This window comes from Pleurodeles waltl, chromosome 1_2 (assembly GCF_031143425.1).
Source record: "Pleurodeles waltl isolate 20211129_DDA chromosome 1_2, aPleWal1.hap1.20221129, whole genome shotgun sequence".
Classification (NCBI taxonomy): Eukaryota; Metazoa; Chordata; class Amphibia; order Caudata; family Salamandridae; genus Pleurodeles; species Pleurodeles waltl.
In genome coordinates, this window is record NC_090437.1 from 388,820,555 (window position 1) to 388,843,263 (window position 22,709).

Here is a 22,709-nt window from a genome sequence, read left to right on the forward strand (position 1 = left end):
TAACGCTGATCCTGCCGCCTTCTCGACTGTTTTCCTGGTGGTGCATGCTGTGGGGGTAGTCTGCCTCCTCTCTGCACTAGAAGCTCCGAAGAAATCTCCCATGGGTCGACGGAATCGTCCCCCTGCAACCGCAGGCACCAAAAAGCTGCATTACCGGTCCCTTGGGACCACGAGCGAGGTCCCTCGAATCCAGCAACTCTGTCCAAGTGACTCCCACAGTCCAGTGACTCTTCAGTCCAAGTTTGGTGGAGGTAAGTCCTTGCCTCCCTACGCCAGACTGCATTGCTGGGAACCGCGACTTTTGCAGCTACTCCGGCCTCCGTGCACTTCCGGCGGAAATCCTTTGTGCACAGTCCAGCCTGCGTCCACGGCACTCTAACCTGCATTGCACGACCTCCTAAGTTGTTCTCCGGCGACGTGGGACTTCTTTGTGCGACTTCGGGTGAGCACTGTTTCACGCATCCTTGTAGTGCCTGTTTCTGGCACTTTTCTGGGTGCTACCTGCTGCTGAGAGGATTTCTTGTCTTGCTCGATATCCCTTCTCTCTCCTGACGCAATTTGCGACATCCTGGTCCCTCCTGGGCCACAGCAGCATCCAAAAACGCTTACCGCATGATTTGCAGCTAGCAAGGCTTGTTGGTGGTCTTTCGGCGGGAGAACACTTCTGCACGACTCTCCACGGCGTGAGGGATCCGTCCTCCAAAGGGAAAGTCTCTAGCCCTTGTCGTTCCTGCAGAAACCTAAGCTTCTACAGTCCAGTAGCAGCTTCTTTGCACCCGCAGCTGGCATTTCCTGGGCATCTGCCCATCTCCGACTTCCCTGTGACTTTTGGACTTGCTCCCCTTGTTCCACAGGTTCCCTCGACTCGAATGCAAGAGCTCATCCGAGTTCCTCTGCATCTCTCTCTTCACCTTCTGCCAAAGAATCGACTGCTGACCGCGCTGGAAGCCTGCAAAACTGCAACATAGTAGCAAAGATGACTACTGCAACTCTGTAACGCTGATCCTGCCGCCTTCTTGACTGTTTTCCTGGTGGTGCATGCTGTGGGGGTAGTCTGCCTCCTCTCTGCACTAGAAGCTCCGAAGAAATCTCCCGTTGGTCGACGGAATCGTCCCCCTGCAACCGCAGGCACCAAAAAGCTGCATTACCGGTCCCTTGGGTCTCCTCTCAGCACAACGAGCGAGGTCCCTCGAATCCAGCATCTCTGTCCAAGTGACTCCCACAGTCCAGTGACTCTTCAGTCCAAGTTTGGTGGAGGTAAGTCCTTGCCTCCCCACGCCAGACTGCATTGCTGGGAACCGCGACTTTTGCAGCTACTCAGGCCTCCGTGCACTTCCGGTGGAAATCCTTTGTGCACAGTCCAGCCTGGGTCCACGGCACTCTAACCTGCACTGCACAAACTCCTAAGTTGTTCTCCAGCGACGTGGGACTTCTTTGTGCGACTTCGGGTGAGCACTGTTTCACACATCCTCGTAGTGCCTGTTTCTGGCACTTTTCCGGGTGCTACCTGCTGCTGAGAGGGCTCCTTGTCTTGCTCGACATCCCCTCTCTCTCCTGACGCAATTTGCGACATCCTGGTCCCTCCTGGGCCACAGCAGCATCCAAAAACGCTTACTGCACGATTTGCAGCTAGCAAGACTTGTTGGCGGTCTTTCGGCAGGAAAACACTTCTGCACAACTCTCCATGGCGTGAGGGATCCGTCCTCCAAAGGGGAAGTCTCTAGCCCTTGTCGTTCCTGCAGAAACCTAAGCTTCTACAGTCCAGTAGCAGCTTCTTTGCACCCGCAGCTGGCATTTCCTGGGCATCTGCCCATCTCCGACTTGCTTGTGACTTTTGGACTTGGTCCCCTTGTTCCACAGGTACCCTCGACTGGAAATCCATTGTTGTTGCATTGCTGGTTTGTGTCTTTCCTGCAGAATTCCCCTATCACGACTTCTATGTCCTTTGGGGAACTTTAGTGCACTTTGCACTCACTTTTCAGGGTCTTGGGGTGGGCTATTTTTCTAACCCTCACTATTTTCTAATAGTCCCAGCGACCCTCTACAAGGTCACATAGGTTTGGGGTCCATTCGTGGTTCGCATTCCACTTTTGGAGTATATGGTTTGTGTTGCCCCTATCCCTATGTGTCCCCATTGCATCCTATTGTAACTATACATTGTTAGCACTGTTTTCTAAGACTATACTGCATATTGTTGGTATTGTGTATATATATCTTGTGTATATTTGCTATCCTCATACTGAGGGTACTCAGTGAGATACTTTTGGCATATTGTCATAAAAATAAAGTACCTTTATTTTTAGTATAACTATGTATTGTGTTTTCTTATGATATTGTGCATATGACACTAAGTGGTACTGTAGGAGCTTCACTCGTCTCCTAGTTCAGCCTAAGCTGCTCTGCTAAGCTACCATTATCTATCAGCCTATGCTGCTAGACACCCTATACACTAATAAGGGATAACTGGGCCTGGTGCAAGGTGCAAGTACCCCTTGGTACTCACTACAAGCCAGTCCAGCCTCCTACAAGAGCACAGATATTTCAGTTACAAAAATGCTCATCCTCTACTTCAAATTCCGATCTGTAACATCAACAGAGCACAAAACAGTGTTTGGGGAAATTGTAACTCTGAGTACATGCAATGCGGAGGCTATCACTATAGCTGTGAAAGACTTCTACTCTGACATTTTGGAGCAACACAGTAAGAGAGCTGATGGATTTGTACAGAGAGGACAGAGAGTATGATAGTGAGCCGATGTTATCTTTCATTAAACTCCTTTGTGAGCACATGGAAAGAAGGTTCCCAGAAGATGAGTTGAAGGAATGGACAAGCTTTGATTTCCATGCAGTAATAACACAATCACAGTTTCATTTTGGGACTGAGAATGTACAAAGACTTGTTGAAAAGTATAAGAAGGTCTTGGTCCTGGGTGATTGTGACACCCCTGATGATGTTGTTCAGCAATACCGAGATTATAAGTATGTGGTGGCAGAACATATAAAAAGCAGATTGTTTAGGACCTTTCAAGACATGGTGAATTTCACCCTGCGGAATGCTGCACAGTATAGTGTTGTATCTCAGCTTATTGATGTCTGTGCAACTTTCCAGGTTTCAAGTGCAGACTGTGAACGAGGATTTAGCCTCATGAACTCAATTAAGTCCAAATTAAGAAACAGGCTTCAAGAAAGTCACCTAGATATGCTCATGAGGACAAAGGCCTACCTCTCAAATGGGAAAGTTGACTTTGAACGAGTTTATCAGCATTGAAAGAATGGCAAGGACCGGCGAGAAAAACAAACATGTCAGACATCTAATGTTGGCACCTGACTTGTCTAAACTTTGATGTGGCTTCTCCTACAGTCCATGTGTGGGTTGGGTAAGAACATTTCTCATCCTGTCTCTAGGTAGGGGCATTCATCAGTAGTGTGTTCATCACATTGTAAATGTTAACTAATTGTACAACATCCTTTATTTGATGTGCATGGCCCCCTGAAGCACTCTGAGAGTATTCATTAAAGTTTCACAATGGTTCAACCTCCTGATTTCTGTTTTCTCTAACTGGGGTGTAGGTGGCACATAACAGGTCATGTCCTTGGGGTGTGCCATCAGGTCACAATACTAACTTAATGGCCTATTATATGGAGCAATGTTCATACAAATATCCCTTTTTTGCTTTAGTGGTAAAACAAAGCAATGGAGCGGCAAATGCCAAAGATCTTGGTAGTTATGCGCTGCGCTCGCGTGAATTGTCAATTTCTTGGCACACATATCCTTGGCTGCAGCGCACAGAGATCTTACACTGCCACACACCGGGGACACTTGTCTCCAGGGCTGGCCATTGGGGTGGTGGGCATGACTCCTCTCCTTTCTAAGACAGGAGTCATGTTTTTGGAGGTTGTGCGCCAGAAAATAGCGCTAGTATGGTTAGAGGCTTTTTTTTGCCTCTAGCCAGACTAGCGTCATTTTCTAACATACAACCCCCTCCTTATCTACCATCTCCCCCACCCGGCTAGTGTCTTCTTCTAAGAGCTAGCTCAAGTTTAGCGCCGGCTTGTGCCATTCAATAAATATGGCGCCCGGCTGGCATTGTTACATGACGCAAGCCGGCGCTAAACTTTTTGCGGCAAAACTGCGTTAGTGCATTTTTGCGGCAAAAAGTATAAATATGGGCTCAAATTTCCAATGTTTTGCCTTTTTTTTACATTCTTTTACAGGCCTTTTCCAGTGAAACATTTTAGCGGGTTTCATGAGGGTGTGATAATTATCACACTACTTTCAATTCTGATTCTGATGCAAACACCTGTTTCCATAGAAACTGTAATTTAGCCTTAACTTGTAATGCAGGTCCAAATGGCTAGAATTAATGCACCTAGACAGGTTTTTTAAAAATACTGTAGAAGAAGACCAGTGATCATTATGCTACTTGAACAGCCTTATCGCTGAGTTCGTTTTTTCTTGGTTACAGTATGCAAATGGTTTCCTGGCAGGTCTCATGAAAAGAATTGTATGATTAGGACTGAGAAAAATGAAAAGGGTGATGAGTAGAACGCCTGCAAAAATCTCAACAATCTTAACAATCACAAGGGTGCCAGATTCACTAACTGACCGGCTGGGCTATATTTGCTTTGGAACAAGATCAAGCCTGATTTGCACATGGACCTTATGTAGTGGCCTGGTGAGCACAAAACAAACAAAATGGAATGTGACACAAGCAATTACCATTGACCGAGAATTTTGCAAGGATTCAAAACCATTACTCTTTTTGTTTTTACTCAGTGTAACACCAATGTCTGAAAAGTATTCCACACTCTGGTTTTCTCAGAGTAAGACCTAAGTCAAATGGGTATGCCCAGCCGTGAGACCCATGCTTGCTGTGCCACAGGACACTAACTGCATCTCATTTATATAGCCCAACAAAGCCAAAAGTCCTCAGAGTTGCCTTTGTTCCCTATCACAGGAAGCCTGGCAATTGGGGATGGAGTATTTATGCTAGAGCAGGACCAAATCTGATTTGAATCGGGTGAGTGGGTGTCTGTAGCAGCATTGTGAGCAAAAACAAATGACAACAAGGAATGTGTACGCAGGTAATTGCCAGCGGCTGAGAGTACTGAAAGCATAGCACCTATCTCCATTATTTCTCAGTGTGACTCCCTAAGACAAACAGGTATTCTACCAATTACTCTTTTTGTATTTTTTGCAATGTGATGCCATATGTCTGACAGGTATTTACAGATGAAACATCCATGTTTGCTGTGCCACAGGACTCAAGGTGCAACTCACAGTTGAGGCCCAACGTGGCCAAAATCAGACTTTTTAGATTACATTATTGCAGGTGTGTATTTTAGCAAACAATATAGAGTACTGTAATAGAATTTTAAAAAACTCAATTTCAGACTCTAAATTTGCTGGCAAAGAAGACACACCGTTTTCACTAGACAGGTAAAGAAAAGAAAACTTCAGAAAGGCATTGGTAAGCACAACAAATCACAATGAACAAAGGCATTGTGAAGAACAGTCATCCTGTGATCATGGAAAGGTATGATGCTTCTCAAAATAACTCAACTTTAAAAAAGAATGGGTTGCTGATCGAAAGTTGAGACACAGAGGGCCTGATTCACAAAGAACATTAAGCAAAGGGGCATCAAGTAGGAGTAGTCAGGAGGGCCAGCTACTACCCCTATCTTTTCCTTTAATACTATTGTCCCTAGCTTTAATAACCCCAGTCTCAAGGGTCATGAAAGCAGCAAAAAACATCATAGGGTAGGCTCTGCACCAGGACAGATGATGTAGCTGAAATGTTATTGCTACTTTTGATGCCACAGTAATCATATATATGTCACAATATTTGCATTTTTTTGATTGAAGTCCTAACGATTTAACTGTAAAGTGGTGCACTGACAGAATATTTTACAGTGCATTCACTGTAGAATAGTGATTATTTGTGTGTAATAGTGATTTTGAGTGATGTAGTATATCCCTAAAACCTAATTTGTAACCAGCTAATTTGATCTCATGTGTTTCTCAGTTAATTAATAGCTTTCACGAAACGTTAATGAATTTAGATAAAGAAATATTTTAAATAGCACATAAAAAACGTAGTTCTCTGTTATACTCACTCAAATGTAATTATGCCATTATTTCATTTTAAATCAACTGTAACATGAACACTGACAAAGCTTATTAATGATGAATTCTTAATTCATAATGCTATTGCATCGTGCCTTGCTTGATGTAAATTAATAAGCCATTTTAATTCACTTCAATTAGCCTATGTGAGGCTTGCAAGGCCTTATTTTCTAAATGTATAGAGAAATATTTAGACATTCTTGCTAACGTCATATTTCATTCATATTTCATTCCCATAGAATGTTAGCTTGGAAATAGATGTCCTATTGTTTTACTCATAATGAGCCTGAGAAAGCAACCTTGAACCCAGTACATTGAGGAACTGCAGACATAGACGATATGCAATTGTTTCAAATCACACAAATGAGCTAATATGGATGCCTTTCCCACTTTGGTAATGGGAATCTTTCCTAATATTTAAAGTGACTGTCACATGATGGTCTATGAATGGACAGTTAAACCTCCTGTTTCGTGTGGTGTCACGGATTGCAAAATTATTGTGCCTGTTGGGCATTAATTTACTGTTCACCAGTTAGATTAGCAGCATTTCTCTTGCCCTTTCCTTTAAGGGCTGAACCCCCTGGACTTTGAGCGGTACAGACCTCCTTATCCTTATCCTTTATTTTCATTGTCTTGCTGAGACTTAGAAATGTTCCCTGACCCAAGGAGAACACTCTTGACCGAGCTTCTGAAATGCTAATGCCTTCTCTGTTTACTTACTTTTTGCCAACGTTGGTTAGCCACATTTTGCCCCAAAGTAATTTTTACAAATTCTTTTTGTCCTCTACTTACTTCTTACTTTTTGCCCTCATTTATTATAGCTCAGTACATGCTAACTTGTAACTTGCAATCTGTAGGGATTTCCCTTGTCCTTGCTAGCTGAATTAGATGACTCTCAAATTGTCTTCATGCTTAAAAGAACTGGACAGTGCTTGTTTTCAGATCATCAGATAATTCTGATGATGCTTTGCATTGCAACTGTGCTTAGTGCTTAGTCCTTGTGATGTTAGTTTGCCTAAACTTCTTCAACACCTTTGTCAGCCCATGGTTATTCTGTATCTTTATAGTCTTGTTCTGAGAATCATTTAATTAAACTTGAGCATTAGTTTGTGATAAAATCCTTAAACTTATTCCTGACTGTAGTTTTTTTCTATGGCCAAATGGGTCATACTGTCATTTTGAAAAGTCATTTGAGTTTTGATGCCTAACCTTTCTACCCTGTTAGCTGGGTGAGAAGACTCATTGACCTTGTTTACAGCATACTTTATATGCTGCATAAAATAGGACGCAAAATGTTTATGTGCTGGGGTGGGGTGCATGAATAAATGGCAAAATTAACAAACCTTTTGGTGGGAATGGTTGGTTTGAGGCAGCACAATAAAGGAATTAAGATAGGATATTTATAAGAAAGTGTGCAATTCTGTCCTTAGGCAACTTTACCATTGCAGCTATAAATCAACAAGCATGTGTCACACAAAATACTGAAGTTTCTAAAATGCAAGGTAGATGCACCATGAAAAAGCAATTGTTAATATTTACATTGACCATTCATGTAAAAGGTTGTTAAACAAGCTATAAAATTAGCACCATGAACATTTTTAAATGGTCTGCAGGAAATCACATTCTGATAACCTCACATGATACACACAACTATATTTACACAATGGCAGGTGGGTATTTACCAGCAGTGAGCAAAGATGTCCACAGTGGATAACCAACTACACCTATATGTGTTGTCTGAGCATGTCTGACATAGTAATAATCATGTACTATAGATTTTTGTACAACATCTAAAACAGTCATTAACAGCAATACAGTTGTTGCCGTGATTTTCAGTGTTTCGCCTTCCGGAACAATGTTCTTATATTGAAAAAAAGTAATTTCTGGAACCTGATGCCGTAATTCGGTGCCATCATGAGTTGACACCCTCAATCACACCTTTCCCTATAGAAGTGACAGCCCCAGCAGAAAATTGTAGGCTCATGTCTACATTTTCCCAGTGTAAATTGGTCAACAAACCCATGACATAACAAACAGAATCAAGGAACTTTCACTTTCCATTGGCTTCTCGTCCCAAAACTGAGTAGGGAAGGTGGCCTGTAAATGAACACAGACAATCTTGAGAGGTATAGCCAAAGATCATTAGCACATTCTTTAAGAACCTATCATGGCCATTTTCAAGAGAAGCTCACAATACGTCTTACTGCTAAGTAGAGAAAATAAAACGAGTGCAACTGTGCCTATTGCTGGCGTAGCCCTACAACTGAGAAGTACAGTACATTACACTTCATTAAACTGACAATCAGATCAGTTCCTAATTCATTCAATGCCTCACAGTGTAGAAGCCTATGGTGAACTCTTCAAGGATTCTAAGTTGGGAGGACTTTCATTTTCTTGATTCTCCCAAGCCTTCATTGTCCCGACCCTCACGAGGCTCCTCCACTCATCAAACAGGACTGGAGTAAAGCAAATTGTCCATGACACCCATTTGTACATTCCACATTGCTCTATCTGGTATCTCAAGGAAAATCCATTTTAAATATATTTCTGCATTTTTAAGTGGATGTGAGGGTGTAACTTATTGCCAAAATTAACTCACTGTCTTTTTCCTTAGGTTTAAATCATAGGTTAATTCACATATAGGCTGAAATATGCCTTCCTTAACTAGTAGGACTTCCATTAGGATTGAACATCTCAAACTATTCTAAGAGTAAAAAAACATGTTTTGAGAAAAGATTTCACAGGTGTCATTATCACATCACAGACTGTTGTTAAAGCTAAGGGCCATATTTAGATTCAGAGTTAGGCAGATGAGATACTCCATCACAAACATGATAGATATCCCTTCTATCATATTACAAGTGCAGTAGGATATAAGGGACTTGCAATATAGTGGACGGAATCCATCACATTTGAGACAGAGTATTCCATCCACCAAAGTCCAAATCAGGCCTAAATTGCTAAAAATATCATGAATCCTGTGTCTATTTAGTTATAGTTTTATGTTAGTTGGGGTACCGTTCTTCAAGAAAAATAAATTGTTTCATAAGCCTGCCCTCTAACATTCAAGTCTCCACATGGAAATAAAGCACCAGATCTTTACTCTGTAGGCTATTCTTAACAATGTCTTTTCCATTTATGTTAGAAAAAATAGCACCAGAACAAGTCCTTCAAAGATTAAAAAACAAATGAATGGTGGGCCATGTCTTAGCTACTTCTGCTTTTCATGTAAATAAAAAGATAAATAGAATGGTGCATTTATCATTTCCCCAGGTCATGCCAATTCACAAGATGCAGTTTCCCACTTCCCTGTCTGCAGTTATTCAATTTTCATTTTCACTTGTGAATCCACCCATCCTATTTCATTTTGAGTGACGTTGCTGACACCAGTTGTTGATACAATTAATAGGATTGCTCTCAGGAGATGTTAAGAACTCATTGTGCTTCATATATCCATCAAGTGACATGCTTGATCACACTGAACTGTTAAAACAAAGAACTATACATTTTCAGTGGTGTGCAAACCATTAACCGAAGCATATGGTTTGAAGGGTAGCATAAGCTCCTTGACTTAAATCAGTATCCATGCTCCAGATAATGTGTCCACAGGTAAAGTTATTCACAACATGCAAAGGCAAGTCAATTGTTTACATATTGATGCTTGGACCCTCAAATTATGTCTTAGAAGCATCCCAGGTGTGCTCTAATTGAGGTCAACTGATCTTTTCACCCTAGTAGAAAGGGTGGAGACCAAATCAATAGCACATTCAAACAACATTTTTAAATTTACAGTATGACCAATGTGGCCACACAAGGAAAAATTGAGTCGGAAATAAAGTTAAAGGGTTCTATTACAAGCTGAGACTCAAGTTAATATAGACAATTCTGAAGACAAAGCTATAAAGATACAGAATTACCATCAGATGTCCAAGTCTTGAGAACAACTGAAGCTTAACTAACATTCAACAGGCTAAGAGTTTTATTAATACAATACAAAACATGAACACCAGAACCTGGTGTTCTAAGAATAAACATTGACCAGTTCTAAGCATTTGAATGAATCTCAATTATCCAATTATTTTTTTAAACAGGTGGGAATCCCTTAAAAGTGCAAAGTCAAACTTCTACTAATTGCTGAGCTACACGGCATGGGGACAAAAAGTTTTAAAAAAATAAAGGATTTTGAAAAATGACATTTGGGGCAGGGTAAAGCTAACTAAGGTTGGCAAAAAGTCAGCAAAAAGGGAAGATGTCAGTATGTCTGAAGCTTGGCCAAGAGTCTTCTCATGGGTCAAAAGAAAAATCCAAGTCATCTCATCTCAGCATCAGGTGCTGGACAAGGGAAAAGAGATCTCTACCTCTCAAAGTCCAAGGGAAAAATCAAATCTTCTTAAACTGCAAATGGGAGCTACCTAAGTTCTGAAAAGAAGACAAGTGCAAGAATGGAGGTAATCCGACTGGACAACGGTATATTAAAATACAAAGTGTACAATGGTGTGTCCATCGCTCACGCCACACGAGCTGGAAGGTTTAACTGTCCAATCTTAATACATCACATGTCAGTCATTTGAAGCATCAGGAAAAATTCCCATTACCAACTTGGGAATGTCATCCATCTTTCTCTCCTGTATGATTTGAAACAATTGTATATTCTCCATGTCCACAGTTTCTCAAGGTACCAAATTCAAGGTTACTTTCTCAGGTGTTCTATGTACAAAACAATAGGATATCTATTTCCAAGTTAATGTTCTATGGGAACAAAGTCAGAAAGAAATGACATGTTAGCAAGCTGCCTAAACAATTTTCCACACATTTTAGGAAACAGGGCCTTGCAGGCCTCACTTAGTGAATTTAAATTGCACATTAAATTATGGTAAGCAAATGAACATATAACGTATAACATTTAAAATCATGAATTCATCATTAATAAGCTTGTTCAGTGTTCATTTTACAGTAGATTTAAAACAAAATAACTTTGTTAAGGCATTTTAATAACTGTAATGGCGAACTACATTTTCAACAATAATATGTAACATTAAAAATATTTCCTTTTAGAAATTCATTGTTGCGTTAATGAAAACAAACTAATAATTAACATCACGAGGAAACACATGGAATCAAACTAATTGAAGTTAAGGGGCTATACCATATAACATTACATCACTATTCTACATTGAATGCACTTCAATATGGGCGTTCAGTGCATCACTTTACCATTAGCTTGTTAGAACTTCAAACAACTTTAACGAATTCAAACAATATAATGCAAACGCTGTCACTTATAGATTACTATTCTGATGTCAAAAGTATCAATACCATTTCAGTTTTCACTTATTTCAGTGTCATGATTGATCTATCCGATAAACACAGACTGGTTCTGGTGCTTACAGAAGCACAGTAAGATTGTCAGGCAGCCTAGTGCACGTAAGATAAATAAACCGTCCTGACCCTTGTTAGGAAGTAAACAATAACCAAACCCAGGTGCATCGGGCAAGTCAAGTTGCTTAGGCCTTCCTTTCACAGCACTACAAACAAAAAATGTAAATGAGATTAAACCAATCCAAAATGTCAGATATATGCATCAGTTATATACTTTCCTTATACAATTTCTTATAAACTTCACAGAATACTGAAGTTGTTTTGTATGTGCATAATCTAGTTATTGGCAATCCAAACTGGTTGTGAAGATAAAGGCCCTCATTCAACCTTGGTGGTCTTTTCCTAAGACCGCCGAGGTTCCTCCGGGCCTGAAGACCGCCAGTGTTGGCGGTCTTCCGCCAGCCATAATATGACTGCTGGCGACCCTCTGCCCTTTCTTGGACGGAGAGCCGCCAGCAGCCATACTGGCGGTCAGCGGTGTAGTGGAGGCTGCTCCACCGTCACTGCCATGTCATCAGAACACCGCCCACCGAACTACGTCCCAGTATTCGGCGTGGCAGTGTTTTGGTGACGGGGTGCTGGTGGCAGAGCTGCCCCCTTGGATCCCGTTCCCTCCCGGAGGACCACCGAAACAGGTAAGGTGATTGTCCGTCAGGGGAGGGGGTGGGGGGTTGTTGTGTGCGTGCATGGGGGGGTGCGTGTGAGTGTTTAGAGGGGGTGTGTGAGTGCGTGTATGTATGCGGGAGGTGTAATGTGTGTAGGGGAAATGTTCTGTGTATGTATGTGTGCATGTATGTGCGCGTGTATGTGTGTGAGTGGTGTGAGCATGCGTGAGAGGGGTGGGGGTATGTTTGGGGGGGTTCTATTGGGGTCAGGGGCAGGGGTGAGGAGGGGGTCCTACTACTTTTGGGGGGGTGATAAGGGGGTTGTGGGTGTTGGCGGTAGACTCTGGGGAGGGGGGGAGACCCCAATCAGTGCCACTAGTGACGGCCGTCGGGCTGGAGACCATTGTCTCCAGCCTGGCGGTCGGTACTGCCGTGGTGGACGGTGCGGTACATTGGCGGTTTGGCATATGCCAAACCGCCAATGTTATAATGGGGCGTAATGGCCACCGGCCTGTTTGCGGTCCTACCGCCCTCATTGCACCGTCCGCCAGGGTCATAAGGAGGGCCAAAATACCTTGCTGTGTCCATTTTTCCCTTGTTGTTGACAGTGTTCACAGTGTGTATATGCCATATGACGGGAAAATATAAATGAACACAAGAATATAACTTTCTCTTAGCAAAATCTCACTGAGTTTCAGTTCACTGTTTTTGAAATTGTTATATTTGCAGACACACCTTAAAGGTAACAATTTCTGCAAATGGTGGTTTAACATTGTTATTGGGGGTAAATGTGGTTTGCCACATTGATTCTGAATATATAAGAAATATACAGCCTGTGACTATTAATCCACTGCTGGCAAAATTAGAGGTTTGTTCAGTATGATATAAACATCCATTGATTTGATACACTTGCAGAAGGTTAGAACACTACTGTGGTTGAGTCACAAAAATAATCAAAGCTTAGGGATAATGTTTTTGAGTCAGTGCAGTCCTGCACAAAGTTGTTATTGCCGCATAGAGGGCCATTGTTGGTAGATCGGTTAGACTTATAACCTTGAGTTTGGTGGAGAAGTGAGGCAATGAAATGGGGGTATATATCTTCATCCCTACCTGCAGTGGCCATTTACTACTGCACTAGGACTTCTGACACATAAGAGAGGCCACTACCATCAATGGGGTGAAGGGGCAGGTGTGACATTTTCCCCAAGGCAACTCTCCTTAAAGAGGCCTCACAATATGGGAGAAGGTTTCAGCAGACAGCAAGGTGAAGGGACAGCATGATTTATGGCAGAAATGACTGTAATCCTAGAGCATGCTGTAAAACCTGCCTTGCACATGATATGAAACAAGCTTCCCTGCTTTTGACTAGACTATGAATGTGGTCTTGCCCTTGGGCCTCGTGTCCAACTTCTAAGGTTTTATGGCCTTGCACCAGAACCAATAGAACAATGATAGTGACCAGGGCGGTGATGGGTCCCATAATTCTCTGTAGCCGAGCCAGCACTCTTAACTGGCTGAAGGAGAAGCAATGCAGACAATGAGGATCTAGCTAGACAACCCTTAGCAGCTCACAGCTTAGCCTCTACCATCCACTTTGCTGCAAATAGTGCTGCCTGACTGGCTTCAGCACAGAACTGAATGACTGACACATTTTCTTAACTGAGTACAAACTTTCAAACTCAAAACAATGTATTGTTTTAACATTTGGAATTATTTCACTTTACATATTCAATTACTTCACTGCATTGAGTGACATTCATAAGAAAATATTGTACTTAAACATTAACTAAGAAACATGATGAACCAACTTTCTTCTTCCCTGACAACAATTTTATTAATGACTCAAGAGGCCAGTCAGATGTCATGTGCCTCCTAGCAACAAAGGAAATGTGGGGTGAACATGGGCACAAGGTTCTTTAGGGCCGGACTCCATCATTAAAGTTTGCCCCAATCCTTAAAAAAGCTTCTTAATCATGTCAGTGAGGTGGATGAACGCTCAACAAAGTGCAACAACTGTTTTGTTCCAGCAAGAATCTGTTTATTTGTTTTAAGTGGAAAACTATGTTTGAGTTGTGCCTGATCTGGAAGGACGCAAATCAGCAACAAGCCAGGTACAGCAAATATGCAAACTATTTAAGAAGCATTGTCAATCCCCATAAGTGTGACTTTTGTTAGAGGAAGCATTTGGCAATCGTAAGAAGCTGGATTACTGGTTTATCGGCATGTGTGCCCTGGTCAAGCAGCAACCACAATCCTCCCCAGAGTGAGGCACAAGCCAACCCTGTATTAACCTTTGCTCAGTTCACTGGTAGCTTGTCACAGAGAACTCAGACTTAATTTAGAGGCAATGTGTAAAGGACTTGTGCAGCACTTCAAAAGTAGTAACGGGAAAACACTAAAAGATTCCCACACCAAATTAGAAAAATTTAGTAATTTTAATGAACAAAATGAGATCGAAATGACAAAAAATCCAATTGATAGAACTGGAGATAAGCAGGTTTAAAGATGGCAATAAACATAGTGCCAACAAGAACAAAGCTTTAACTGTGGATATCTGGTTGCGCCAGACAGGGACAAGGTCACATGTTCAGGCCAACCACAATAGCATGCGGGAAGGCTACCAAGACCCACTTAGGCCCGCTGACCAAAGTACCTTAAGTTCTGGGTTGCGGACCATTGCGAGGGTCCACTTTGAAGATGCATAGGGCAGCCAAAGTGATGCTTAATTTCCGAGATGTGTTGAGGCTATGATGCAAGGTCCTGCATCGTCATCGAGGATGCCATTGATGACAGCTTGCGATGCGAAGTCTGGCAGTTGAGGTGATGTGTTTGTTCTGAGAAGCTGTGAGGCTGAAATGTTGAGTGCAGCGCCATCATTGAGACTGCTGTCGATAAGGGAGGCAAAGGCCTATACCAACGATGTATTGTACAGCAGATGCTCCAATGAGGCAATGTGAGTCTTTGAGATCGGAAAGATCCACACAGTGGCGACAATACATTTTTTCTGCTCAGGGTTGCATCATGCAGCAGAGAGGATGCATTGGTTCTGCAGGATGCACAGAAGCTGGCAGAACAGCTTAGGCCCAATTCCAAGAGTCCAGGACTGTGTTGCACCATTTGACATGTATACTCACAGATGGCAGAGACCAGGTGCTGGGTTCGAGGTTGTTGGAGGCTTCTGTCCCTGAGGCTCAAGTCAGGAGGACAGCTAACTAGGCACCGGAGTCACTCTTAGATTTTGGGTTCAACAGATGCAGGTTCAGTGCTTCTCATCGAGGCTAGAAGGCAGCAGGCCAGCACAGCAGGGCCCCAGTCCTTCAGAGCAGCAGTCCAGCAGAGTGGTAGTCCTTTCAGCAGCACAGCAGTACTTTTTTCTGACAGAGTATCCACAGGTCCAAAAGTGTATTCTGCCTTTCCTCTATTGGCTGCAGACTAACTACAGGCGGCATGCAGCTCTTTGTGTGAAGGCACGATACAGCCTATTCAAGTGTAAGTAGGGCTGTGCCCAGGTCCACCCTCCAATCCAGCCAGTGATGGCCCACCCAGGCACATCTAAGCACCATATTTTGTGTGGCTGTCTAGGAGAAATATGCAAAGCCTAACTGTCAGCTACACCCAGTCATGTGCCTCAGATACAGACTACAGGCTCTAAATGACTAAGGCACGAAAATGGCAACTTTCTAATAGTGGCATTTATAAAATTGTAATTTTACATGCAATGACAGAGGATTTTTCATTACAATTCCAAATATAAAAACGTGAATCGGTAATCTGCTCCTTTTTGTAATTTAGCACTAATTAGATGTAATAAGGTTAATCCAATGTTAGCCTATTGGAGATGTAAGACCTGCAGTAGTAAAAAATTTATTTTGAACGTTTTTCACTACCAGCACATGTAAAACTTAAAAGTACATCTCCTATTTTTTTGTATATTCACTGAATCCTGCCCTCTGGGCTGTCCTGGGCCTGCCATAGGGGTATCTTCCATGTATGAAAAAATAAAGTGTGGGCCCGGCAAATAGTTTGGTTTCCCAGGTCACAATGCCAGTTTTAAACACAGCACACACAGATGGCAGACCTGAGACATGTTTAAAGTGCTGCTTGGGTGGGTGGCACAAAGAGTGCTGCAGGCCAATCAATAAAATTTAACATACAGACCCTAGGCACAGGTAGGACCAATCTACAAGGGACGAGTAAATTAAAAATGCCAATTGCTTTAATAATGTTTAAGTGCAGGAACATTTTTATTTTGGGTCAAAAGCTGTAAATATTCAAAAAGATGTTTTTGAGACAGCAAATTAAATGAATGTGCATGGGTAATTAGTGAATATCACTGTGTGTTTATAGCAGGCTACAGCATTCAAAAAGTAAGCATCCCTAAACAACACATTAAGCAACTTAAAGCACATCCTAGTCTAACAATAGGACTACTTATGCCCCATCATTAAATCTAAGGGTAACACAAATATGACAAAGTAGCCATGTACGAAATTTCATGGCCCTTCGTTGGCAGCCCATCTAACCAATGACAAACAGTGGGAAATAATGGTTCAAGGGGATCAATCAAATCCCACTCTCTCTCGGTAGCTGTTATTGTGTTTTTCAAAAGAATGATAACAGAATGCCGATGCCTTATTAAAGCTGCCTGGAGCCAGACCTAAAAAAACAGTTTTCCTCTTGTTTTATTGCCGCTCATTGATAACAAACAATGTCTTTCGAATGGCTCTGTCAATGTAACTTTGTTCTCCTCTCCGGAGAATAAAGAAGGTAATACACGTATCGCATTGTCCTCCGGAGAGGTTTGCCAGGATTCTCAGTTTCGAATACATTTTCCCCGTTTTGCATTGTTTTCTATTTTTGAATTTCCACTTCCTCCATCATTGTTTCCTTTATCCTTTACTGAGCCCCCCGGGTACCATTAAATAAATAATTCCTTTCTTCTCTTGCCCTGTGCTTTTGATGTACTAAATTCGTAATGTGTTTATGTTTATCTGTCTGGATATCTTTTAGTTCAAAATATTTTACAGTGTGCTTTCTATATCACTGATACAGTTTGAAAAAGAGTCTTGCACAGGGTAATCTCTAAAGAAGGTAATTTACGTCTGTGACTACAAGGAGAGTTTTTTTCCTCAGGCGAGTTACTAAATCTAAATATTTCATTTTGGCCTGATCCCAGACGTTCGCGTTCTTCATTTTTGTTTCTTTGAATAAGATTGCAAACCCACAGAACAACAGAGCTCTATTCTCATACCGTAAAGGATAGTGCGCTAGATTCACAAAGTCATTTGTGTACTGCCAACTCAATCTACAAACCAAAATGTTTTTCAGAGAATCCAAGTTTGTGATTGTCGAAGCTTAGATCCACATTCATAGAAACATTCATTCATGTTTTATTATTCATGTGAATATATTTTCTTCTAGGGAGGACAGCGAGCACGTTAAGAGATGGGTCGGACTGATCTAGAGATCAACCACACAGTACCCTAGTCTGGCAGATCAGTGTGCGGGCCGGTTTTTTGTCTGTTTGAGAGCCTGTTTATGGTTTTCTCATTCTTATGGTTAATTATTGATTTACCTGCAATTAAAACAAATATTGCCTGTAGCAAGCTCAGACCCATTGAACCTTCCAATTGCAAAACAATTGCCAGCATGTCTTTACACGTCCAAAAATACTACAATTTGCAAACATGAGCAGTATTTTTAGCTAATTCACTAACAGGGGGCACTTTTATTTTGGTGTCAGGTCCTATTATCTGTCCCAATCCAACAGAGCAGAGATGTGCACATGTCAAGAGCAGGAGTAAATCTGTTTCCAGGGCGAGATTGGAGAGGAACACCCACACAACTGGTGGATGGAGGAGAACTAAAATGGATCATCTAAAATGATCTCCTGTGGAGGAAAACACTTTAAAATGTACAATTGTAGTGCAAGGTTGCATTTCCACATACAATATATATATTTGGACATACAAGCATTCTTCTTCTGCCTGGCCGTAAATGGAATCTATGAAAGATTTCCTGTAGGGCTCCCAGAAACTTGCAACTGCTGTAGCTTCCTGAACATGCTTCTGGACTCCCTTAAGCATTCCAAAATAACTTTAAATTTACTACATAGTTGGAGAAAATCTACTGGATAAGATCGGTAATTTTTTAAAATTAGGCTTACTACACAAGCTGCTATAACTGTGTACCTGCATGTTTATTGATGGCGTTTATTGCACTGGCTCGGCAATGCATCGCTGCAATGCTTTATTTTTTTTCATTTGACTGAAAAAATGCCAATTTACCATCACTAAATTCCTTTTTGTAATCGGACTTGAAAAATTATTTTTCAAAATGTTGGTCATAGTATGTCCCTTTCAGCTCACACTAGCTGTCATTACCAATGCCTAGGTACCTCAGCAGGGCTGCTCTACAGCATCAACAGAATACTCACTGTCACAACATAACATCTCTAAATGATAAAATGTTGCATTTCCCACGTTTTCTAAATTTTTCACATGCACAGTGCCACCGAAAGAGGATCACTCACGTTTTCTTGCAGACTAATTATACTAATGCTGCCAACAGAACTGTGAGAAAGTAGATAAACAGCAGGGGTGTGTGGTGTGATCCGCTCTGCTGGTGGTGCTAATGGAATTTTTGGAACTCAGTGCTCTGCTTGGAGCAGACATTCTGCGCCTGTGCTGTGCAACCCATAACTGGGCTGCATTGCACACTGGAGCAGAGGAGGGAGGCAGTCGCACTGAGAGGAGGATTCGTCAGAGAGGAGGACCTCCTGGGAAGACCCGGGGGAAGTCCTCTTCTCTTTTTTTGTTGCTGTTTGTGCACAATGGTGCACAAACAAGGACAGAAATAGCATCGTTCATTGCCTACAGCCCCGGCCTGAATTCAGGCCAGGCTGTGGGCAACAAAATCTGCAATTTCAGGCCTCTTGTGCACTAGCCTGTCCTGTCTGAAGTCCACATGGGTCAGACTGGTGCACAGGAGGCCTGCCAGCTTTCACTGCCTACGGCCATGGGCTGAATTCAGTCCAGGGCCATAGGCAGTGAAAGAAAACTGCAGTTTCAGGCCTCTTGTGCACTGTCCTGTATTTTGTGCACTGCAGTTTTCACTGCCAAGGCCCTCTCCTGAATGCGCCCAAATTCATAAGCGCTAAGCAGGGTCGGGCCTGGGTGACCAGGCCGACCCTGCTTAGCGCTCCCGAGATCGAACGCATTCAGGACTCCGCAGGTCACGGAACTCTGCCTTTGTGGAATTCCACAGATTTTTTTTAACTAATTACACATTGAGGTGGGTAGCTATCCGCCACATGTAATAATGGCATTATTCCTGTTAGGGCCAGTAAAAGTTTCAGTAATTTAAACCTCAGATAGACCCCTATGCAGCCATGGTATAAGCAGACAGGCTTATGTGTAAAGCAACCAAAACAGTTAAAAAGTTGAAAACACAACACAATTAAAATCCCTCTCCAATTTATAAAAATAGAGAATAGATTAATGAACAAATTGCCAAAAATCCAATAAGGGGAACTGGTTATATGATTTTTCAAAGTTTTAGATAAAAACAGAACCGAAAAGTGCAAAGGGCCAACCACGAGCAATTGGAAACAGTAGACCGGGAAGAGTAAAGTTTAAGGCAGACCACAATGGAGCGCAGGTCGGATACAGAGACCAGCCTTGTCTCATGACTTAGTCTCTGAAATGGAAATTAAAACATTTCAGTAGGGCAAGGTGACAGGCTGTAGCTGAGATATGTTGCACAAGGCTGGGAAGCCCTCAAATTAGGCCTTGGTGAAGCTATTGACTTTTGGCAGGAAAAACTGGGAGCAGGAGAAAATCAAAATTTGCCTGTAAGGAAGGTCACTTGTTGGTGAGGATGATTCTGTCACCTTTGCCCAGTGATGATTTCTACCTTTGGACTTGGTCAGTTTTTTAGGAGCTCAGATTCCTCCAGCGGGAAACTTTAGCTGAGCAGAGCTCCACAAGGCCAGATATTTTCTTTGTGACATCCCACTGAAACAGATTTGTTGCTGCAGAAAAGCTTAGCGCAGGAGCAACATGCTGCTGCAGAACACGTCCAATCTTTGGACCAGTGGCAACGCACCTTTGTCTGATTGATTTGGCAGATTTGTCCTGGTCTTCTGTTGGTTCTCCAGGCAAAGATCTTTGAAAAACATTCTCTGTCCCAACTTTTATGGTTGGGCAGGAGGAGTACACTCTGACACTTATGTGAGGGTCCCAAGACCTCAGGGACATCACTTAGGAGCCAGGACTCACTCCTGCAGAAGCCACCAGCTGGGGTCTGGGCAAGTCCAGTGGAAAATCGTCAGCTAGGCTCTTCAGGAAAGAGGGCTTCTTGTAGCCTTTATGTCCATGTTGATTAGCAGGAGGTCCGCAAATTAACCCTTAGAGCCCACTTCTTGGTCCTGGGTATAAATAGGAGCATGTCTGACCTTTAGGGTTCTCCTCACAGGTCACAACAAGAAGTGCAGCCCTTTTTCTGTTTTCCACAGGTCAAGCTGTGTTCTGTAGAAGGTACTGTGTTTGCCACTTTTATGCCCAATGCCAGTATGTGGGTGGAGGATTTCCTGGCCGCTCTCTAACCAATGGAGTAAAAGTTCCAAGTAGTGATCCTACCCACTTTTGCTGCACTTCATGTGTGTTTTATTGTAAACTACCCCACAGTGTCCTTCCCTTTCTAAAATCAAGATGGCACAATTGTTTTCCCCAGTGCAGAGCTCCCTGTGCCTACCCAGTGGTGAGGCTATGATAATGGGCAAACCCTGTTTAGTAGTCACTCAAAACCGTTTCTGGGGCAACTCCTCTCCCTCTGGGATTGGTGCCTGACTAGCTAGCAGGCGAATAGAGGGAATAGGCCCAGGTTTGAGCCACATCTGACAGCGACAGTGTAGGCATCCTTTGAAGTTAATTAGGTTCCTGACCACAGCCCTGATGGCCATCCTGTTGGGGGAAGGTCAGCCCCTCTCCCTAAATGTCAGGCATGTGTGCAGGCAATTTCAACATGCTTTAGGGAAACTGGACACTGTGGCTTGGTGTGCAGTGGCCCAGTGCACAAAGTCATAACAGCAGCATTAGTCAAGAAAAAATGGAGGTGACCATACAAACTGAGGCACTTTCATAAAATACCTAACAGTACATTCATATTTACTTTGAAATAAACACATCAGATTTATTTTATCCTGATCCTCAGTTGTTAATAAGTATATATCTGTCATAAAAGGGGTGTCCAGTTCACACAGTTTTTTCGCAACTTTCTATTACACTTTTGAAAACTTCACATAGTTTTACTCCTTCCCACTTTTCTGTATAAATCGGAATTTTTGTGAAAAGTAATCCTGCAAAAAATGTTCTGTATATACTTTCTTTTAGACAAAGGGATCGTCTACAAAATAGAAGGAAAAGAAAAAAATCTTCAACCTTTTTTTGTTTTTTTTCCATTCATTAGCTTTATTTCGGTAATTGAAATACCATAAAAGCTCATCCTACAATGCACACATAGAAATGAGTAAAAACCATAAATTAATACACTATAATATAAGACATTCTGCCTATAAAATGTTCAAAAGAACAATCCAAAATTGTTAAAACATAATCAGAATATCATGAATCCATCAGTATAAAAATCAATAATATAAAGACCTTCGCCCAATAGTCTAAAAAAGCAGAAAGATGATAAAAAGACAATTTAACAACGTTAGCGGTTGATATCAAATATTCCCTATAAAAAGTGGCATTTCCATTATTATCTGTAATCATACGCTTATTCAGAGGGGCCTCTAAACATTTTCCTCTTACATGCAAAATTGCATCTAAAAATCTCACCAGCGCACATACCACTATACCATGGGTATTCATTTTGCATGTCCTAAGAGCTGAAAACCGATTATTAATGCCCAGGGATCTGCAAAGGGGTATAATCCATTGAATCTGTTGTTTATCATATGCAGGACAATGGAATAGTACATGTGCAATACACTCTGGTGACCCACAGCCCATTGGGCATAGATCTTGTTGGGAATCCTGTTGGGACCATCTACAGGTAAAAGTACGTAGTCGTAACAATCCCAGCCTAAACCTAATATAAAGTGCATATGCTCGAGGGGATAAGATCAGGTCCATGTCATTTTCAAATTCAAAATGGCATTTGGCTGATATAAACTTATCTGTCAAGCTAAGCGAAGACGCCCCAGCCAATTTGGCTATTTTTAATTTTAACCAGTATGCATCCTTAACAATTTGCGTCACATTTTTGGGAAGACCACATGGGGCTGTCCAAAAATGGGCCAATCCTAAATTGATCAAACTATTTTCAACATGGTTACACCATGGAATTTCCCTTATTATACTTGTACCAAGCAGGACATTCAGCCACATCCTAAAAGGGCCAAAGATATCCATGGACCAAATCCTAATCCAATACAATATTGGTCTTAAGGCTGCTATATGAGCAATAGAGTGTAAAGCATTATTCATTTTGGCTAGGATGGATTAGAGGAAAAGCTTGCGAAATTATAAAAATCACTTTTAAATCTCTGTGTGTCTTTCAGTGAGCTGCTGGCTTTTATCTAATCAAGT